The following is a 19,404-nucleotide window of genomic DNA, read 5'->3' as shown; positions in this document are numbered from 1 at the left end:
AGGGGAAAGACATGGAATAGGGAAGTGACATGCCCACAGTGCAGATCTGGGAACAGAAGGCACGTCTCCTGACTCCCAGTCCAGTGCCCTATCCACTAGGCCATGCTCCCAGCAGTTCAGCTCCCCTGGCAGCCAGGAAGCAAAGACTGCAGTGCATCTAACCCAGTTCAGGACAGATCTAGATGGACACCAGAGACCTGTTAACTCGGGCACTCCCATTGTCGCTGGCACGGAGGGAAGCTGCAGCGGGAAGCATACCAAAAGCTCCTGAGAGGACTGACAGAGTTGGATTCTGGTCTGGTAAAGTCATTAGCACCCTGCAGGCTGGACTGCCAGATCTAAGATAGAGTACAACAGAAGGCAGCTGCCGCGCTAATTTGTCCCTTGGGCTTCACTGCTTACAGGTCCAATCCACACCCTAAGTGCCACCATTTTGAGGTCGACCCAGCTGCAACACAGTAGTTCCAACGCAGTTAAAAATACACTAGGGGCTTGAGGCCCAGATAGGATCAAGATGCATTTTAAACAGCGTTCTTGGAGTGGGCAAGAGATTGGGGGGGGGGGGGAAACATGGTAAAAAACAAAACCAAACCCCTCATTTTTTATTTTAAGTCTCCACCAATACTGTTCTAGTTCTTACACAAGGAATCTCACTTCCATCCCTTCTCAATTTGTTTCCCTGCAATCATTCGGGGATTGAATTTTCCTGCTGTGAATGAGAACTGGGAGCAATTTAACTCCACTTTAAACTTAGCAGCAATGAACCACAGTGTAGCCACGCCGGGGAACCATCAGGCTGTAACAGAGATTCCTCAAGGTAGTAGAAATCACAGTGTAATTGGACCTTAGGCCTGGTCCAGTTTAACTGAAAATGTGATTATACTGGCTTTAAACCAGCACTGGGGGTGTGTGTGTGTGGGGGGGTGTCACATTTCTAGCCACTGGAGACAGAGAAGCAGCTCTTCCAAGGCGAGTGCATCAGACAACAGAGCTCTGCTGGGAGAAATCTGCAGACAAATCCAGGCATAACCAGGACAGCGACTCATTTCACGAACGACCCATTTCCTGAACGGCTTTGAGCGCTTCAGAGACACTGGGGTCAGTTTATTCTGAACCAGTTGGAGCAGGTGCAGAAATCTAGTCCCTTTTGAAGGGAACGCATTATAGAGAAATCAGTCAGTGGAGCAGGACACACACTTTCCAGAGACAGCTAGACAAGCTGGATCAGACTTGCATGATTTACATAGGAAAAAAAATAGAGAAGGAGGGAAACGTTTCTAGACGATCTCATGTGTGTGGTTAAGCCAGAGTGACAGTTTATGTTTGCAAAATGCAGGCTGTGGACTATACGCTAGGGGCTTGTCAATGCAATTTTTGCACCGCTTTAATTTTAATCTGTTCAGAAGCTGGCGTACAGAAAGCAGTAGAATCCCCTGGCTGTACACAGGCAATTATATATCTGTACAGTAAATATGCAGGAATAAGCTGTACCTTAAAGCACCTTTGTCCAGACATAACTGCATTTGTGCTGTTGGCGTTGAGCATTGTATCAATTTACATATCCGCCGAAGCAGTACAGCTTGAGCGTTTAGCTCTAAACTGGTCTCGGTGTTAATGGCTGGAGGTCTAAGACCCTCTTGAGTCTCAGCATGTTAAATAAAATGGAATTAGGTGGAAAGAGGCGAGAAGAGGGCTATGAATGGGGTTTAGAATATTTGTGCGCAGGTGTGAATTTACCAGCGTTAAGGATTGAATGTCATATCTGAAGGATTACATCCATGTAGATTATTTTTTAAAACTCCTTATTCTGTCATTATTAAAGCGAATAAAGCCCCATTCTTATCTATCGTGACCAGGAGTAAGGAGTTCATTCGTTGCTGAAGACAAGGCAAACTGATTTTTTGGGACCCTGGCAGCTCACAGATGGTAGGGTCCCAGCCCAGTGGTTACAAACAATTCAGAGACATGTCAGGCTGGAAGGGTCCTGGAGAATTTATCAAGTCCAGCCCCCCTGCGCTGAGACTGGACCAAGTAAACCCTAGACTATACCTGACAGGTGTTTGTCCAACCTGTTCTTTAAAAAAAAAACAAACCCTCCAATGATGTAAATTTCACAACCTCCCTTGGAAGCGTGTTCCAGAGCTGAACTATCTTAGAGTCAGAAAGATTTCCTAATATTGAACCTAAGTCTCCCTTGCTACAAATTAAGCCCATTACTTCTGGTCCTACCTTCCGTGGTTAACAACTGATCTCAGATCAGTTCTCCAAGAGGTTATAGCTGGGAAAAACAGAGCCAAGAAAAAGCTGAGCAAGCATCTTAGCGGGGAAGGCATTTTGAGTCCCCGCCCCATGTTGGAGACATTAGTTGTTTAATGATGTTGTAGGCAGCAGAGGGGACAGGAGACAAAAGCAGGTTTATAAAAGGCCGGTAGTTAGCTATGAAAAGACACAATGGCTGGCTTTTCCTCTTCCATGAAGATGTAAACCCACAAGGGAGGTGTGAGGCTGTGTGGCATCCAACACTGCTCTGGTCTATACAAGAAAGTTGCATGGCTTGAACTAAACCCATGTCATTACAGTAGTACAAACCCCAGTGCTGATGCAGCTAAACTGGTATAGAGAGGTTTATACCAGTGTAGCTGCTTCCCATAAGGAAAGGGGAATAAGCTATACCAGTGCAAAAGTGCCTTCTACCACAGTAACTGTGTCCACACTGGGGGTTGCACATATATACATGACAGGAATCCTGTTTAAACATTATTGGTATCCCAGTAGCACCTGGAGGCTTAGACTAGATACTGTATAGACACATAGTAAGAGACAGCACCTGCCCTAAGGAACTTGCAGTGTAAAAAGACAAATAAGGTGGGAGGGAAAACAGGTGAAATGACTTGGACACGGTCACACAACAGGGCTGGGAATGGAATCCAGGGCTCCCGAGTCTTGGTCCAGTGCTCTATCCACTAGCCCATGCTGCTACTAAACACTGAGATTCTCTTACCTCTATGAACCAGGCTTTTCTAGCTTTCCTGCCTGCCATGCCATAAAACAAGGTCCCAGCTGGACTGTGGCTGGGACCTTAATTGTGTCTATGTACCCAGATTTCTTGCACCTTCCTATGAAGGGGAAGGGGGGAGGTTTAGGCTGGATGTTAGGAAAAACTTTTTCACTAGGAGGGTGGTGAAGCACTGGAACGGGTTCCCTAGGGAGGTGGTGGAATCTCCTTCCTTTGAGATTTTCAAGGTCAGGCTTGACAAAGCCCTGGCTGGGATGATTTAGTTGTGGATTGGTCCAGCGTCGAGCAGCGGGTTGGATTAGATGACCTCCTGAGGTCCCTTCCAATCCCGATATTCTATGAAGCACCAGTGCTGTCAGAATATTGGACTAGCCAGACCACTGGTCCGATCCCAGAGGGCAGCTCCTGTGTTCTTAATTATACAGCAGAGATGGGGAAGGGGTTGATCCCATATGGTCTGACAATAGGAAGATTCCCATGCACACGAATCAGAGGAAGCTGGGCAAGACCCCTGCTTTCAAATCCCAGTTCTGGGCAGAGCTCCAAGTACAAGTCCAGCAAGGAGTGATGGGCTCGCCCAGCACTTCTCCACTGACCGCTGCGAATGTGGTTCTGTCTCGCAGCGCACGTGGGCCTGAACAGTCTTAACTTTGTCCCCACATTGCCCTGCTAAAGCCAGACACTGCAGCACCAATGGAACACAACCTGGATATCGTTTTCTCCCTTCTGTGCTGCAAGAGGAGAAAGCATTTCAAAGGCATGAGGTGGGGACTGCTTTATATAACCGGGTCCCTTAACCTCACAGCTGTTGTGGCAGAGAAACAAGCAGAAGTGCTGCTAGCCCACTGGGGGCCCTAACCAGGAATATTTTCGGCCCCCTTTCCCACTCCTTAAAAATACTAATTCATTATTTCCACAAATTTTTTTTTTATTATTATACACACACACACACACACTTACTTGTTAAAAAGTCCACATTAAATAAGATGCATGGCCTTTTGAGGATAATCAGGGCCCCAAAAATTGCTTGGTCTGCTTATGCTTTGTGCCACCACTGGAAACATGTTTCATAGCAGCCCCCTGCAGTACAGGACAGCTGTAAAGGACATCCTCGAACCCTGACTGAAGCAGGTGTAGGAGACAGGATGGCTCAAACACCGGCAGCACTGGCCCGTACTAGGGCTCCCGTCATGGTCTGGAGGACAGGGCAATGGAAGCAGGAGTGAGGAGAGCTGAATTCTTATTCCCATCTCTGCCACTGACCTGCTGGGTCACCTTGGGCAAGTCACTTCTCCTGTTTCTGCTCCTGCATTTTATCTGTCTGGTTTATTTAGATCATAAGCGCTTAGAGCAGGGACCGTCTCTTATCTGTTGTGCAATGCCTAGCCCAATGGGGCCCTCTGATCTCAGCCCAGGCCTCTAGGCACTACTGCAAAATAAATAATACCAGCAGTTACCAACTGGGGGGAGGGAGGGGCAGTGATCGCAACGGCGGGAAAGGCGCAAACAAGGCTGAGAAGTCTCTGCTCATTCCTCCACCCTCTCCATTTACAAGAAAAGGGTGGTGAGCTTCATTCATAGAGAGACAGATCGCAACTGGAACACGAGTCATTACAGTAACCATGAGCTCGTTGGTCACACTTCTTTGGTGGTTGGCTCTCTGTTTTGCTATGAGTTGCCAACTTTGATCAATGCACTGATCAAAAACCAGAGCAACTAGAAGTCTCTTTTGTACAGTTAAATTAATTTAACCCAACACCTTCTGGCAATACAAAGGATATTTTATTAGGTAAGAAGTTGCTCAGTGAGGGACTGAGGGCGGGGGGAATCCATTGCCTTCTAATAAAGCTAAAGCAGAGGTGTACTGTATTCTTTGGGGGTGGGGAGGTATTTTGGGGCACCTACATCAAGTGATCTCTTGTACAGGTTTCTACTATATTCCTGTGCAAAATGAATATCTAAGCACACTTATGAAAGCGGGCAAGAGGGCTTGGGATACCAGTGTGGAAATCTAGTCTTGTGGATTGGACAAACATACCCCGGGGGGGGGGGGGGGGGGGGGAACTGCTTTCCAAAGAGGCTCCCACCTATGCAATGGGTAGATGCGCAGGTCTAGAAACAATTCTCATGTTCAGTTCTTAAACTGGGTGCCCGTTTTGTGCGAAGGAGGGAAACGTTCTGAAGTGACCATGGCAGGGTAAGATCAGGGCCCCGTCTTGACGCACAAAGAGATTTATTGGGGACAACTTCTATTAAGAGCGTGCGCACACCCCCCAGCAGCCAGGGCATGCACCCAACCAGGGCCAGCGCAGCAGGGTTGAAGTAGTTTAGCCACTGTGACCCATGCTAGACACCTGCTGAAAACACAGACACACACACACAGCCAAACTGTTTTCATCCCTGGCTGAGGGGCAGCAAACGAAGGGGGTAGTGCCACGGGCTGCCAGCCGTTTGATCTCCATGGATCATTTCCTTAATGGAGATGGATGTAGTGTCAAAATAAATATTTTCTAAGTAAGGGCTTCCCTCCTGAACCCCCAGCCAGAACAGAGCCATTTAATGGACCTTGAAAGCCACATCAGAATGTAAAGGAGAAGGGGCCTTGAATTAAATAAGATTCAGAGACAAGGGCCTGGTGATATCTGTGGAAGCCAATTAAAACCACACCCTATGCAAGGCAGTGTTGTCTAGTGGATAGGGATTCTAGAGATTAGCCGCTGACCTATTGTGTGACTTTGGGTAAGCCACTTCCCCCTCCCACCCTTTAGACTCTAAGCACATGTCTGTACAGCATCTGACACACCGGGGCCTGGATCTCAGGCACTGCTGTACTCATTTTAAAAATAGTCTCCGAAGTCTGATGTGCTAGAAACAAGCATGTTGGCGCTTCAGCTGCTAACCCCACTGACTTCCCACGAGAGCAGGTGCTCGAAAGGAAAAAAAGAAAGAAAGAAAAAAGGGTATCAGTTGAATTCAGCTAAAAATAAGCCATAGCAGGCAGTTAGGGTTTTGCAAGCTGATGGACAGCTCTGTTGTGTCACGCTGCCTCGCCACATAGCACATGCACAGACACGGTGTAATGACCTGGAGTGGACAACTGGTTTCAGTTTACTTTGAATCCATTTAAGGAACAATCAGAAGATCAACAATGTGGGGGGGGAAGGGAGTGTTTCTCACAAGTACTACTGCCATCATTTAAAAATTAAATCAGGTGAGTAAAAAAAGAAATCAGAAAAGCCAGACGCCCTGCATCAGGCCATGGGGAAAATGGGACAGGAGGGTAGAGAGCTGTCTGGTTTTAAAGAGACGCTGCAGATCCTCCTTTATCAGAGGCAGGCTGCTTTGCATTTTGGTTTTTAAATGCATGTTTTTGCCCACTGTGTCCGTTCCCCTCCCCTTTTGGTCTTCCCACACATTAAAGCAAGAGAAGCCATTTCCTCCCTTCCAGAATTTGTTTGTTGCTATGGCACGGTTGAGCTAGCTGCGGAAGAGAACAGGGAACTCCATCGATAACCCACATCGATCGCGTTGGGGAGTGTTAGAAAGCGGCTTTTGGTCTTGCCTGTACTGATGTGGTGTCCCTAGCCCAAAGTGTCCAAAAGCTTGAGAGTCAGGCCCCACAAAAAATCATGGAATTTACACCATGAGGGCTAGAAACAATTATAAATAAATCAATCAATCCGAGATTCGCACATAGTCTTGGAGCTGAAGTTCTAAGAGAAACAGCAAATACCATAAGACTCACACTTTAAGAACACACACACACACACACACACACCCCCCACCAAACAAGGGAGTGTAGTGTTTGTCCTGTGTCTGTCATCATCATTGGCACCAGTCCAGCATACTACCATCCTGATGGTGTCAGAAATCTACCCACCCATGCACCAGCTATTTGAGGCAGTGGGGAAGTAGCCCTGGGATCCCCCAAAAATACAATTAGAACAATTAAAGAACATTTGTATTCCCGTGGTGCCTCAGAGGCACAGTCATGGACCAGAAACCATGGAAATGCAGAATGAAAGATGGTCCCAGGCCATAGGGCCTACTTAAATTGTAACCTCACGTTCTTGAATGGATATAATTCCCATTTCACAGATACAGAAATTGAGGCCCAGAGAGAAGCGACTTCCCTAGGATCACACAGCAAATAAATGCAGTTTAGTGGCTAGGGCAGGGGTCCAAGAGTCACTGCGATTCACTTTCATTCCAAGTTCTGAAGGATACATGTACCATCAGTTTATTCATGATGCGCACGCGCGCGTGCGCACGCACACACACACACACACACACACACACACACACACACACACAATTACAAAAGGTTGGAAAGTGGCCTTTTGAAGTTTTGCTGCTGTTGAAGATACAAAGGGGGGGGGAAATCTGTCAGAACATATTCTAAACAAGCTGCTTACAACATGATCTTGTAGTTAAAATAATCTGAGTTCAGGGGAAAGTGTACCTACTCAGCTTTTGGTGAAAGAAAAATTGCTATAGGCTGTAAGAACAGCCAAACCACAGACATTACGAATATGAAACAAGGATGCTGGTGTACCTTAAATATAAACTATTTCTACTAGATCACAGCAACTTTTTAAATAGCACCTTTTGTCCCCCAGGGCAAACTAAAATACAGAACGTATCATGACATCCATCAGTGTAGGGCAGCCACCTCTGGAGCAGATGGAAGCAGCTGTTCTAACTGCACCCAGCAACTCTAAGCTACAGTTGAGGACAGGAGAAGAAGGAAAACACCATGGTAATTTGAATGGCTAGAGCCTCCAGGTCAGTAAATTATTTATATTACAGTAACAACCAAGGAACTTAATTGGGAATCAGGGCCCTGTTTTGCTAGGCAGTGCCAAAACAAGCAAACAAATCTTAAAGAGAATGTGCCTGTCAAATTCCATTTAATATTTCCCACCAGCTGCCCTAATTAGAAGTTTGTGGTCTCATTAACAGGACAGACTAATATTAGCCACAAAGTGGCACAGTAACAACTCTGCAATCCTGACACACAATTGCTTTCCAGTGTCAGACCTCTGCCTCTCAAGAAGCAACCTCCAGCAAAGGTTTTGAGTTTGCAGAGGACAAGTCGAGACCCAGGACAGGGCTGAGATGCTGTGGGAGGGCGACCTTAAAGCTGGGAGGCAAAAGATTTTGCAGTTGCGGGGTGCGACGCATGTTGAAAGTGAGCCTTGCTTATTCCATGCTCGGCCCCAGACAGCGCGACTTGTTCTTCAGTTTCGTGAACACCAAATTCCCACATTCCTTTTTGAATTGTGATATTGACCCCATTGTTTTAATAAGGTGGATCTTAGTGAGGCAAACTGACAGGCAATGCAGGCTAACACTGAGACACCAGAGACTGCAGAAACCTGCCTTCTGTTCCCAGATCTGCCACAGACCTCCTGCCTGACCTCAGACAAGTCTCAGCTTCCCCTCCAATACCATCTTGTCCATTTAAATTAAGCTCTTCTGGGAAAGGATGGGTCCCTCCCTCTCTCTATTAATATTTTTATATATTATATATATATATATATATATAAAATAAACACACACCCCTCTCCTAGCACAACAGGTCTCTCGGTACTACTGTACTAACTATCAAACAGTAATAAGTCATTTAGTTTCTAGCAAACACAGGATTTGGGTTTTTTTGGGCAGACACCTGGCCTAGATGGAGATTGAGGGGAAGGGGGAAAAAGTTGTTACATGACAGGTTAAATACACTCTCTTACCACCCCCATTTTCATGCAAGTCAAGCTGTCCCAAGCTTTTATATTTTGGAGGGTAGGGTGGAAATCAAACTTCAGTCACTCGGCTTGAAAAAACACATGCAACAATTGACAACTGGAAATGGTGTGGAGGCAGGACAGACAGACAGACACAAGCAATCAGAGGAGGGGGTTACATTTAAAAAGCCAGAAAGTAACAAAGGTTAAGTTCAGATGTAGCAAGAACCAAGGCAAACAAAAAAAACACCAAGAGTTTTGTAAATCAAAAAGAAAAAAGAAAAAAAAAAATCTAAAGGCAATTCCAAGAGCTTCCTTAGAGAATTTCTAGCAGCAGCATTCATATCCACCCCTCCCTCCCCAAATATGGATTTTATTTGCAAGTCAGCCCTGTAGAATCAATAGACCCTGATCACCAGCCATATAAGCAACGGGGGGGGGGGGGAAATCACACAATCGACATGGTTTTACTGGGTTCTTTCTTTAACCTGCTACGTGAAGAGGGTTCCTCTAAAAATCTTATACACGGGGGTTGGGGGGGAGATGGGGGGGGAAATCAGCCCCAGCAAAACGCAGGATTTGAATGGGGAATCGCCGGTGAGTGCCTGGAACTATCCAGGGCCTTTCGGGGGGGGGGGGGGTGTTGAAATGCTTTGCCATGCACGGAAAGGTCAGTGTCCAACTCTTACTGCTGCTGCGAGGAAAAAAAAATGGAGCCTTTTGCAAAGACAGAGACAAGCCCTTTAAAAATAAAACAGGCGGGGAGTTCGCATTTAACCCTCCCCGGGCGCATGGCCCCTCGGCTTTTCACTACACTACACCAGCTTCTTTGCTTCCCCCACGGGTGGGGTGGGGGAGAAGCCCCTTTCCTCCCCCCCTCCGCCAAAGGGGGTCCGCTCTGCTATTTGCCAAGAGGATTTCCTCCCCGAAGCATAAAAAGGGATCTTTGCCTTCCAGCCCCAACCCCACAAACGGGCTACACTTCTTTGGAAGTTGCACAGAATTGAAAGGGGGCAAAAAAAAAAAAAGGGGGGGGGGGGTTGACGGGTGCTCGTGCTAATAAAGCCTCGACACGGGGGAAGTCGATAAAAGTTGGATCCAGTGCCCAGCTGTGGGAAATCCCCCACCCCTCTTCATGCTGCAACTTTGTTTAGAGGGGACCCCCACTCCGCCCCCCCTTTTTAAAAAAATGTTTCCCCCCCATGCAAAAAAACAAAAGCCCCCCGCAAACCTGCGCCTCCTCCCAGCGACTTAGGTTCAGCCAGCAGGATGGCCGAGGGCTTTGAACCCACTTTAAAGGGGAGAAGGAGAAGAAAGGAGCTTCGCTCACCCAACGCAGCCTCTCTGCTGGGGGGCTCCATGGCAGCGCGAGCGTTCCCGGGCAGCGGGTCCACCTTGCTGTAGAGGAACCTGGCCGATCCTGGTTTCTTTTTCTTTTTTCGGTATCTCTCTTTTAATTGTGTTTGTTTTAATGCACCCCTATCTGGCCTGATTGGTAAATTTCTCATTTCAGGGACTGCAAGCCCTGGCCCCTTCCCCTCCCCCTTCTGCCTAAGGCGTGCTCATGGCTGGATAGACAAATCATTGGGTGACAAATAGCAATCAGATGCAAATTCCTAACCTCTGAATCAGAGACCTGCCATAGGAGTGGGCTGCCCAGCTAGGGACCATCTCCCATTTCCCCAGCGGCTCCCGAAAACGCGCAGAGGGTAGGGGTGCCCAGATTATTCAGTGATGATTGGAGATTAAAAATCCCAGAAGCTTTTTTTGAGCCTCATGGCCATCCCATTACCTGTTTTTTATTTATTATCTTTGCAGGCACGATCCTTGTTCTAAGTGGCTGGTGTAATTTTGGTGTAAATGTTGATCTGTAGATTTTTTTTTAAATTACCTATTTGCAAAATTTAAAATTAAGGGCTCGATCCTGCAACCACACACTCAAGCCCTTTTAAAGCTGATGGGGAGGAGGGGCCGTGTCCATGAATATTAGTTGCTTGCCTAACCGTTTGCAGAATTAGGATTTTAAAGCTCCGAAAGGGGTTCAAACCCACGCAGGTCTGTGCCTCAGTTCCCCCATCTGGAAAACGGGGTGGGAAAGACACAAAGTGCTTTGAGATCTGCAGCTGAGAGTGTGCTTTTGAGTTGTTTTATTATAATTTGAAGTTTCCCATAAAGATTATACCCCCAAAGCATCAGAAATCATCCCCTAGACTCCTGACTCTGCATTTGTTTAGAAAATAAATACCTGTTTCTATTCTCTGCCGATGGGGTTGGAGTTGCTGTCCACGGGCACAAACGTATACATAGACGTGGCTCCTTTAAATTTTAAAAAAAAATAAAAGAAAAGAAAAGAAAAAAAGGCTGAAGCCTAACTGCCTTTAGGTTGGTGGTGTTTCATATTAGGAAGCGTCTCAAAAGAGCCGGAAGGTAGAATTTAAAGGGGCACTCTCCCTTTGACTTCTTTTGCAAACACTCAAAGCACGTGCGTAATGAACTTCTCCTGCGAGTAAAGTTCATTTACTGTAATGGGGGCTACTCAAAATTACCCACCTGTGCTTAAATCTTTGCAGAATCAGCCCCTAACTCTCTTATTTAATTTTGTTTTAATCTTTCTCTAAATAGTATGTGTCCTGGCTTTTTTTTTTTTTTTTTTTTTAATACTTTCCATGAATTTTCAGCTCTCTTGAAGATATTCAGAAGGATGTTTCAGTCAGGGAAAAACTGAATAAATCATAATTTACAGGAGGTCAGACCAGAGGATCATAATGTTTCCCTTGATCTCCTGTACAACGCAGGCCAGATAACTGTTTCGGCTCGAGTCCTGCATCAAGCCTGTAATTTCTGCTTGAGCTGCAGCCTCTCTTTGATTTGGTCTTTAAGCCCACAACAGGAGTAAAGGCTACTCTGGGAAGTCAAATCAGCAGTTGTGACTAGAAGACACGCAGGGAGCAGTGGGGAGGGCATAAAAAGGTGTCATTTTTATAAGAAAATTACAATACACAGCACGTTTCCTTTATGGATCTCAAAGCACTTTACAAAGGTCGGTCTCGCTGTCTTCATTTCACAGGGAGGGAAACTGAGGCACGGAAAGCTTACAGCCAAAAGCTCAAGTGTGCCCACTGATTTGGGGTGTCTAACTTCAGACATAACAGACTATCATGAATCTGACACTGTGGTACCCCCAGTTTTCAGAAGTGCTCAGAACTCATTACTCCTGTTGAATTCAGTGCAAATGGAAGGTGCTCAGCACGAGTCAGAATCAGGCACAAAGAGTCTGCCGCGGGGTCACTCAACATTTCTGCCTTGTGTTCACTAGAAAGAGAAATGTGTTTTTAAACACATCGGCTGACCGCATGGTAAAATCCTACTGTGGACCAGGCAGCTGTAGTTTTAACACTTGTTAGCTAGTCAGTTACCTTGACCCCTAACACATATTAACCAGCCAGCTGTCGGGTTTCCTGAGAGTTGACAACACCGATATAAGCATATTCATTAAAGAGAAACTTTCACAGCAGCACTGTTGCATTTTGTACAGTGCCATGCACATTGCTGGCACTAAACAAATACAAAATCCTATTTATTTCCCAGCTGCAACCTCAATCACTAGAAGATCACGGCATCCTCTGAGTCGGTATTATTGTTTGGATTCCCTTGCGGATGTTATCCTTGCAACTATTTAATTTAATGCAGGAAATTAGTGTATTTCAAACATCTAAGTCAATAGCAGGGGACTTGAATTTTATTTTTATAAACACAAGTTATTTCCTGCTATAAAACTGCAATGCAGCAGTTTAATAGAAGGTCAAGAAGGCTATGAAGATCAACCCAGAAAGGTTCAAATAGATGCTTTTGTTAGGGACACAAGTCTCTGTTAACACAACCCAGTGGTTGCAGTTTTAATTATACAAAAAAAATCAAGAAATTCAAAGTTAGGGTGTACAGCTGCCTTGATTGGCAAACTGACCCATGTGCTTCACTTGACACTTTTGTGTAAGGGCACAGGGCATATACAAGGGCATGTCACAGGGCATATACACATGAGTCAGCACGGTCTTATGGTTAGCGCTATGGAATGGGAGTCAGGACTCCTGCGTTCTTCAGGGCATTGGACTGGGACTCAGGCGACCTGCGTGCAGTCTGGGTTGTGCCAGTGACCTGCTGGGCAGGTCACTTTCCTGCTCTGTGCCTCAGTTTCCCCATCTAGAAAAGTTGACCTGTCGAGCACTTTGAGATCTACAGGTGAAGAGTGCTATATGAGAGTTAGGGATTATTGTCTTATGTTATGGCTTGTGATGTTAACTTTAGTATGTGCATGTCTCAGTTACAGCTGCCATGAGAATGCTAGGTCTTTCTCAGTCATAACAGTGCATTAAGAATAATTTAACCTTGCATTTTGTTTCATTGTTGACAATAAAAACAAATTTACCGGTGCACAGGTAAGGAAAAGTACATTACCTAAACTAGGAAAGAATCCAGCATGTCTTCATAATTAGCACTTAATATGCCCAAAGCTCACTAAAACACCAATCAGTCCTCACAGATACATTGCAACAGTCAAGTATTACCATCCCCCCACCCCCATTTTTACAGATGAGCAAATTAAGGCACACAGAGGGTAAGGCCAAAAGTTCCAGAAGGGGACACTAATTTTAGACATCCAACCTGAGACATGGTGGGCCTGACTTTAAGAGTTGCTGGGCACCCAAAAACTCATCTAAAAATCAGCCCAGGTTGTGTTAAGTTAGGGACTCCAACCTAGGGACCACTTTTGTAAAGTTGGGCCCAAGTGACTCGCCTAAAGCCGCAGACAGAAGTAGAAGCTGAGCTAGGAATCGAATGCAGTGGTTCCTGGCTCCCAGTCCAATGTTCTGACCACACTGCCTCTCCTGCAAGCTTTCGTGCCAGGCCCTGCTGCACAGCTGATGATGCAGGACACACAATGCACAAAACCAGAGGCTGTGGGGGCCCAGCAGAGACTGTGAAAGACCTTCTGGTCCCAGTTGTAGGGGATTTAAGTTGTATAAGGAGGCTAAAGGGGAGAAATGATGGGCTGGGAGATCCTGCGGATGAAGCTCCAGATGCAGCTAATCATCTGCACAGCTGCTGTTCAGGATGACCTGCCCTCCATGCACACTGAAACTGGGAGAGAAAAATGCACCCTGGGCATTTGCACTGAAATGTCTTAGTTCAGAACTTTATTACAAGCTTTCAAAGCTCACCCTGTAGTCCCCTTAGGTTCTTCAAGAGGGCATGGTGAGAAGATGGAACATTTCCTGTGATGCAATGGGTTGCTCAGACCCGATGATCCTAGGAACCGTCACCTGAATCCTAAATGTGAGCCGAGAGGCAGCTAACTGCTCTAAGCTGCTCCAAGTTACCAGCTGCATCAGAAGAAGCGGGGAGGATCTTGTTATGCCTTTGTCTAGATCCAATGGCTGAAAGCTGAAGTTGGTCAGATAATGTTGGTCCCCCAAGTCTGGAATTCTCTCTGCCAGTGGCCAGTATCTAATGCTGTAGAAAGGTACATACGTGCAGTGACCTGGACAATTGTGCAATGCTGGACGTGGGTGGGGAAAATTCCTTCCTGACCCCTGCAGGCAAACTGCTTATGCCCTAAAGCATGACATTTGATGATTACCCTTATCATAGCATGCATCATTACGAGTGAGATTTTGGATCACTACATCACACACCCTTTCCTTCTGGTTACTGCTGTGGCAAGCACCGCAAGTATGGAAGGCACAAAACAAAATCCTGATTTTCAAGTAAGGTTAACTTTGTAAGGCAGAAAAATATCACAATTGTGTCTCATTTCCTTGTACTCTCCTGCCTGTCTGTATACCTCTGTTGTCTCTTGTCTTATAGTTAGATGCAAGCTCCTTGGGGTAGAGCCTAGTGCAACAGGGTCTTGGTCCATAACTAAGGCTCCTAGGCACTAAGGTAATACAAAGAAATAATAATGATGCAGGGAATGTTATGTAGTGGCTAAAGGAGACGAGGAGGAGTCAGGACTCTTGGGTTCAATTCTCAGATATGGGAGGGAGTATGATCTAGTAGTTAAAGTTGGGGGGGGTGTAGAAGAGGACAGGGATTGGGAATCAGGACTTCTAGAGCCAAATTAATTCCTGGTATACCCTCATGATCTGATTTTCTTGTCTTTGCCACATGACATTGGGCAAGTCAACTGATCTCTGTCCCACTTCCTCCAAGGTATTTAGGCTCCTAACTTTCACATCCGGGCCTCAGCATTTCTGGGGATAACACCCTCTACAAGGACCTGCATGCGAAGGTTAAAGCACTATTCTGCAAATTGTGCTGAGCTCCTTAGATGAAAAGTGCCACAGAAATGCAAATGGATATTGTCAAACATTTTACCGTCCACCCCCAGCATCTGGATTGGCAGAGCGGTTCAAAAACGACACCATCGGGCCCAGCTGGGGCAGATCCCTGGTGCAGTTACTGGCTTTGTCTTCACCAGGAAAAAAGGTGTTTCCCTATGTGTCTGCTACCATGACCAAAACCAGGTGCGTCTTTTCAGCGAGATAGCTCTGATCTCATTAGAAACAAGGCTCCAGTTTTCACCTTGATATAGTCGGTCCAAGTCAGCCCCTGGTACGTGATGGATCAACCTTGACTATCTACATCGAGGTAAAAACTACCTGTGCCTTGTCTCCACTAGGATTTTACAGAGAGAGAACTAGCTAGACGTAAAATCCCACCTGTTTTTTTGCAGTGAAGACACAGTATGGACAAGCCAATAGCAGTTTTAACATGCGTTAACAGCTCAAGATAAAAACACTAGGCTAGCGTATAACTGTTAATGCATGTCAATGCTACAACTGCCTTGTCCACACTGGGATTTTACAGCGGTAGTTTCCATGTATCAGCTCCCATGTGGTTTAACCCCCCACCCCATGCCTTTGTTTCTAATGTAGCCGCACCCTATGTCGGACAGAGCAGACCTTTGCAATGTGGAATGTGACACCCTGGAAACATCTTATCTCCGTGCGGTGGGGTGAGCCTCTCCCCAAATGCAGCGTTCCTCATGACCCTAGTTCAGAACTCGCATGAAAAAAAAAAAAAGGAGAACATAAAATCAAACAAAGGCGTGCTGAGCTGGGAGAGAGGACACAGCAATGTGTTTGAAAATCAGGATCTCTCTGGCTGGGTTATCACTCGGCTTGTCTAGCTGAGGAAGCCGGCCGGACCTGTATTTGGTAGGTTGTTATTGAGATAGGGCCAGATCAGCATTTTAAAAGAACCTGTTTCAATATTACATTATTGTCCTTTATTATTTGTATTGCTGGAGTGCCCAGCAGCCCTGGTCATGCACCATCTCCCCATTGTGTTAGGCGCTGTACGGATGCAGAACAAACTGTTTTACTGTAGAGGCCGCAACCAAGATCAGGTACCCACTGTGTTGGGCGCTGAATAGAGAGGTAGTAGGAAGCAGTCCCTGCATGGAGAATGATTTGGATGGGAAAGTGTCTGGAAATTACTTACTCGTGTCAGGAGGGTTTCTTAATAAAAGATTGATACCACAGTGTAGTCTGATGACTAGGATACTGGTATGGTAGTCAGGAGACTTCTAGTCCCAGCATAGGCTTCCCTTCTCCGTGCCTCAGTTTCCCCAATTGGGGTTCATGATACTTATCTTGGTAAAGTGCTGTGGGATCTAGGGATGAATTTTACTCAACATTAGGGTGTTTCCATAGTAACTTATATTTGGAAGCGTCTCCTCTAATTTATCACTTCAGCTACACAACCCTTGTCCCTGCTGGCTGGACAAAACTGTTCGATTCAGAAGCGGGAGAGCCCTGCTTGCTTTCCTCATGGGAGCAGGCACACTGAAGTCAATCAATCTGTTTGTCCAGCCCCCACCCCAAACTTGTTTGGAACTTGAGGTCTTTCCCTCATGCGAAGCACACCGGGCAGTGAGACATCTTGGGTCTGATTCTCCAGGCAGCAAAGTGAGTGCAAACAGCCACTGGGCCGAATGGTGCAGAAGCTAAGCGGAAGTCCACTGCTCCAGCCTGTGTGCTGCTGTCAAGGCAATCTCCATTTTTGAATCCCATTGAGTTAGGCATCTGGAGGCCAAATGGCCACTGCTCTTTAAATCAGCCTCTCTTGGCCACTGGCCTGTGGAGGGGAACTGAATCGCACTAGTCCCAGATGGGCATGCAGATTAAAGGCCCACAGGGAGCCAGTGTAAGGAAAATAATCACCTGCATTTGAAGGAAGTGGAAAGAAAAATGTCTCACTTTGGGGACGCTCCCTAAAGCGGATCAAGGCTTGTAGTAAACAAACCAGAGTGGCTGTAACTGTATCCTGCCTACTAGGCAGGATAGTAGCCCTTAGGGCCTCTGGGGGAGGGTAGAATTACAAGCAAGACTAGTGAGGGGAGTGGCTACTGGAAAGGGCTTCTGGGCAAATAAAGGAGCAGGAGCAGCCAGGGTTGCTTTGGTTATCAGCTCCCATATTCATTATGATATAGGTTGTGCCCAAAGCATATGCCTTGCAGAAGGGGGTTTATAGGGCAAATGGGTCTGTGATTTCACATCAAAACCTACTTCTCCTCCCCACCATGAGATCTGAGCATGGGCAAATAGAAAAGTCTGCTCCTGGGTCCTTCAAATCCCACCGGCTAAGGTCAGAAGCGTGTTCTGAATCTCACAGTGGGGGCATGGCCCCCAAAGGATCCTGGATACAAGAACAGGATTCACCTGGGAGCAGGGGTGGCTGGTCCTTTCCAATAGCCCGCACAGGCCAGCAATGTAGTAAAAGTGTTTCTTTGGATCAGATGCTCCAGAGCACTCAGCGGCTCCCAATTCTGGGTGCTGAGCACATGGGAAAACCCACCGTTCCAAGGCTTCTATGCATCTATGAAGGAGCCTTTCGAAGGTAAAGGCAAGCTGAATTCACGTGGGGACGGACCTGAGCGCACGCACACGCGCGCGCACACACACACACACACACACACACAGGCTGCCCCTTAAAAGGGAGCATCTGCCTGATCTAGGATGAAGCAGTACATGACAAACACCCGGCAGGGCTGGGCTAGGTATACTTAATCCTGTTTCAGGCCCATAGTTTCCTATCGCTAGGGGCCTCTAACCCAGATCTGATCTTCTGTGGCTGCCTGCTCCGGTCTGCAGCCTGAGACTCCCCACATCCTCCTGGTGCACCCCCAGAGAATAGGAGCAGGCACTGTCAATCCTCTGGGAAAAGGGTCTTCAGAACGGGAGTCAGTAGTCCAGGGTTCTGTTCCTAGCCTGACTCACCACGTGACCTGGAGCAACTCACTTCTGCCTCTGTGCCTCAGTTTCTCTTTAAACCAGAGAATAAATAATGCTTCTGCCGGCTTTATCACATGATAGCTGAAAAGTACTAGATGGATTTGACCCTACAGCTCCCATTGACTTTAATGGGGCACGATCGGGGTCTGTGATTGCAAATTAGTGTATTATTTCAGCAATAGCTTGTCCTCCATGCGCCTGGCTTTCATTCTGGTGGGGCCATTTCTCCATCTAGTGGCACGAGAAGCAATGACCACAGAAGCCTGCTGGAGGCAGGTGAATTGTGCATGTATCTCACAGAACTGGGATGCCATTGGTCCTGAAACACCAGGCAGCGGGGAGCTCAGATATCTATGCAAGGTGCAGGTGCAGCATGAGGCTCAGCAAGGAGGCCAAGCATCTTCCAAGAAATACATTTATAATTATCTTTTTTTCTTGCAAAAATTACACTTTGGAAGAGCAGGTGGAGGTAAAGGGAGCTGGCGGTTTGTGGTCTTGCCAAAGCCAAGGTTTCTCCCTCTAAACAGTAACGTTACAGATTTTTAACCTGCTGAGGACAAGCTTTCTAATGGCTAGAGCAGGGGAGGGGGAGTCAGGACTCCTGGGTTTTTTCCCAGCTCTGGGAGTGGAGTGAGGTTACAGCAAAGGACTGAGTTAGAACACCTGGGTTCTGTTCCCGGGGGGAGTAGAGTCTAGTGGTTAGAGCAGAGGACTGGGAATCGGGATTACTACTGGATGCCATGTCCAGACCTAGTAGGGACGATTGTGTGGTGGTTACAGCACAGGGGACTGGGAGTCACTGGCTGGATACAAACGCTTTGATGCCATGCCGTGCCAAAGGCGTAGGCTGAATTAGAAACTCCCTTGTCCCCAGTCATTCTTTCCTCTAAGCGCTCTCCCATCCCAGCACTTGCTGTTCCTCGCTGGAAAGCCAATGTAATGTTTGCCCCATTTTCCATTTTTCTTCACACAAAAGCCAGAGCAGGCACAAACATTTCAGTTCATTCATCCATTCATTCATTCCCCTCCACTGCCTCTTATTCCCTTTCTGCCTGGAACACTCAGAGACCCTCCCTCCAGCCTGAGAGCACCACACACTACTTAAAACTGATTGATGCATTGGCAGGGGACGAAGACAGGGTAGGTGAAGTTTCAAATGGCTTTGCCTTGCAGGTTAGATATTCAGAAGGGGAGACCCCTTGCCCCCTCCGTCCCCAGGTGCTGTCAGAGCTGGGCTCACTTGTTCTATTGTCAAGGGTAGAATTTACAGGCTTCACTATTGCTAGCAAGACTGTCTATTCGGTACCATCCGGTTAGACGCACATAAAAGCCGACACTCGTCGCCAGCTATCGAGGA

At 46.8% G+C, this 19,404-nt stretch overlaps 1 protein-coding gene across 1 annotated transcript in view; it reads right to left on the bottom strand.

The window, feature by feature from the left end:
• Positions 1-10,519, bottom strand: part of ARID3A (AT-rich interaction domain 3A) — a 101,371-nt gene extending 90,852 nt beyond the window's left edge. The window contains exon 1 of the mRNA XM_038383856.2: positions 10,082-10,519. The gene's annotated coding sequence lies outside the window, so the exon portion shown is untranslated. The remainder of the gene's footprint in view (positions 1-10,081) is intronic.
• Between the last annotated feature and the right edge of the window lie 8,885 nt (positions 10,520-19,404).

Source organism: Dermochelys coriacea, chromosome 25 (assembly GCF_009764565.3).
Source record: "Dermochelys coriacea isolate rDerCor1 chromosome 25, rDerCor1.pri.v4, whole genome shotgun sequence".
Lineage (NCBI taxonomy): Eukaryota > Metazoa > Chordata > Testudines > Dermochelyidae > Dermochelys > Dermochelys coriacea.
This window is presented reverse-complemented; position numbering and strand designations above follow the sequence as displayed.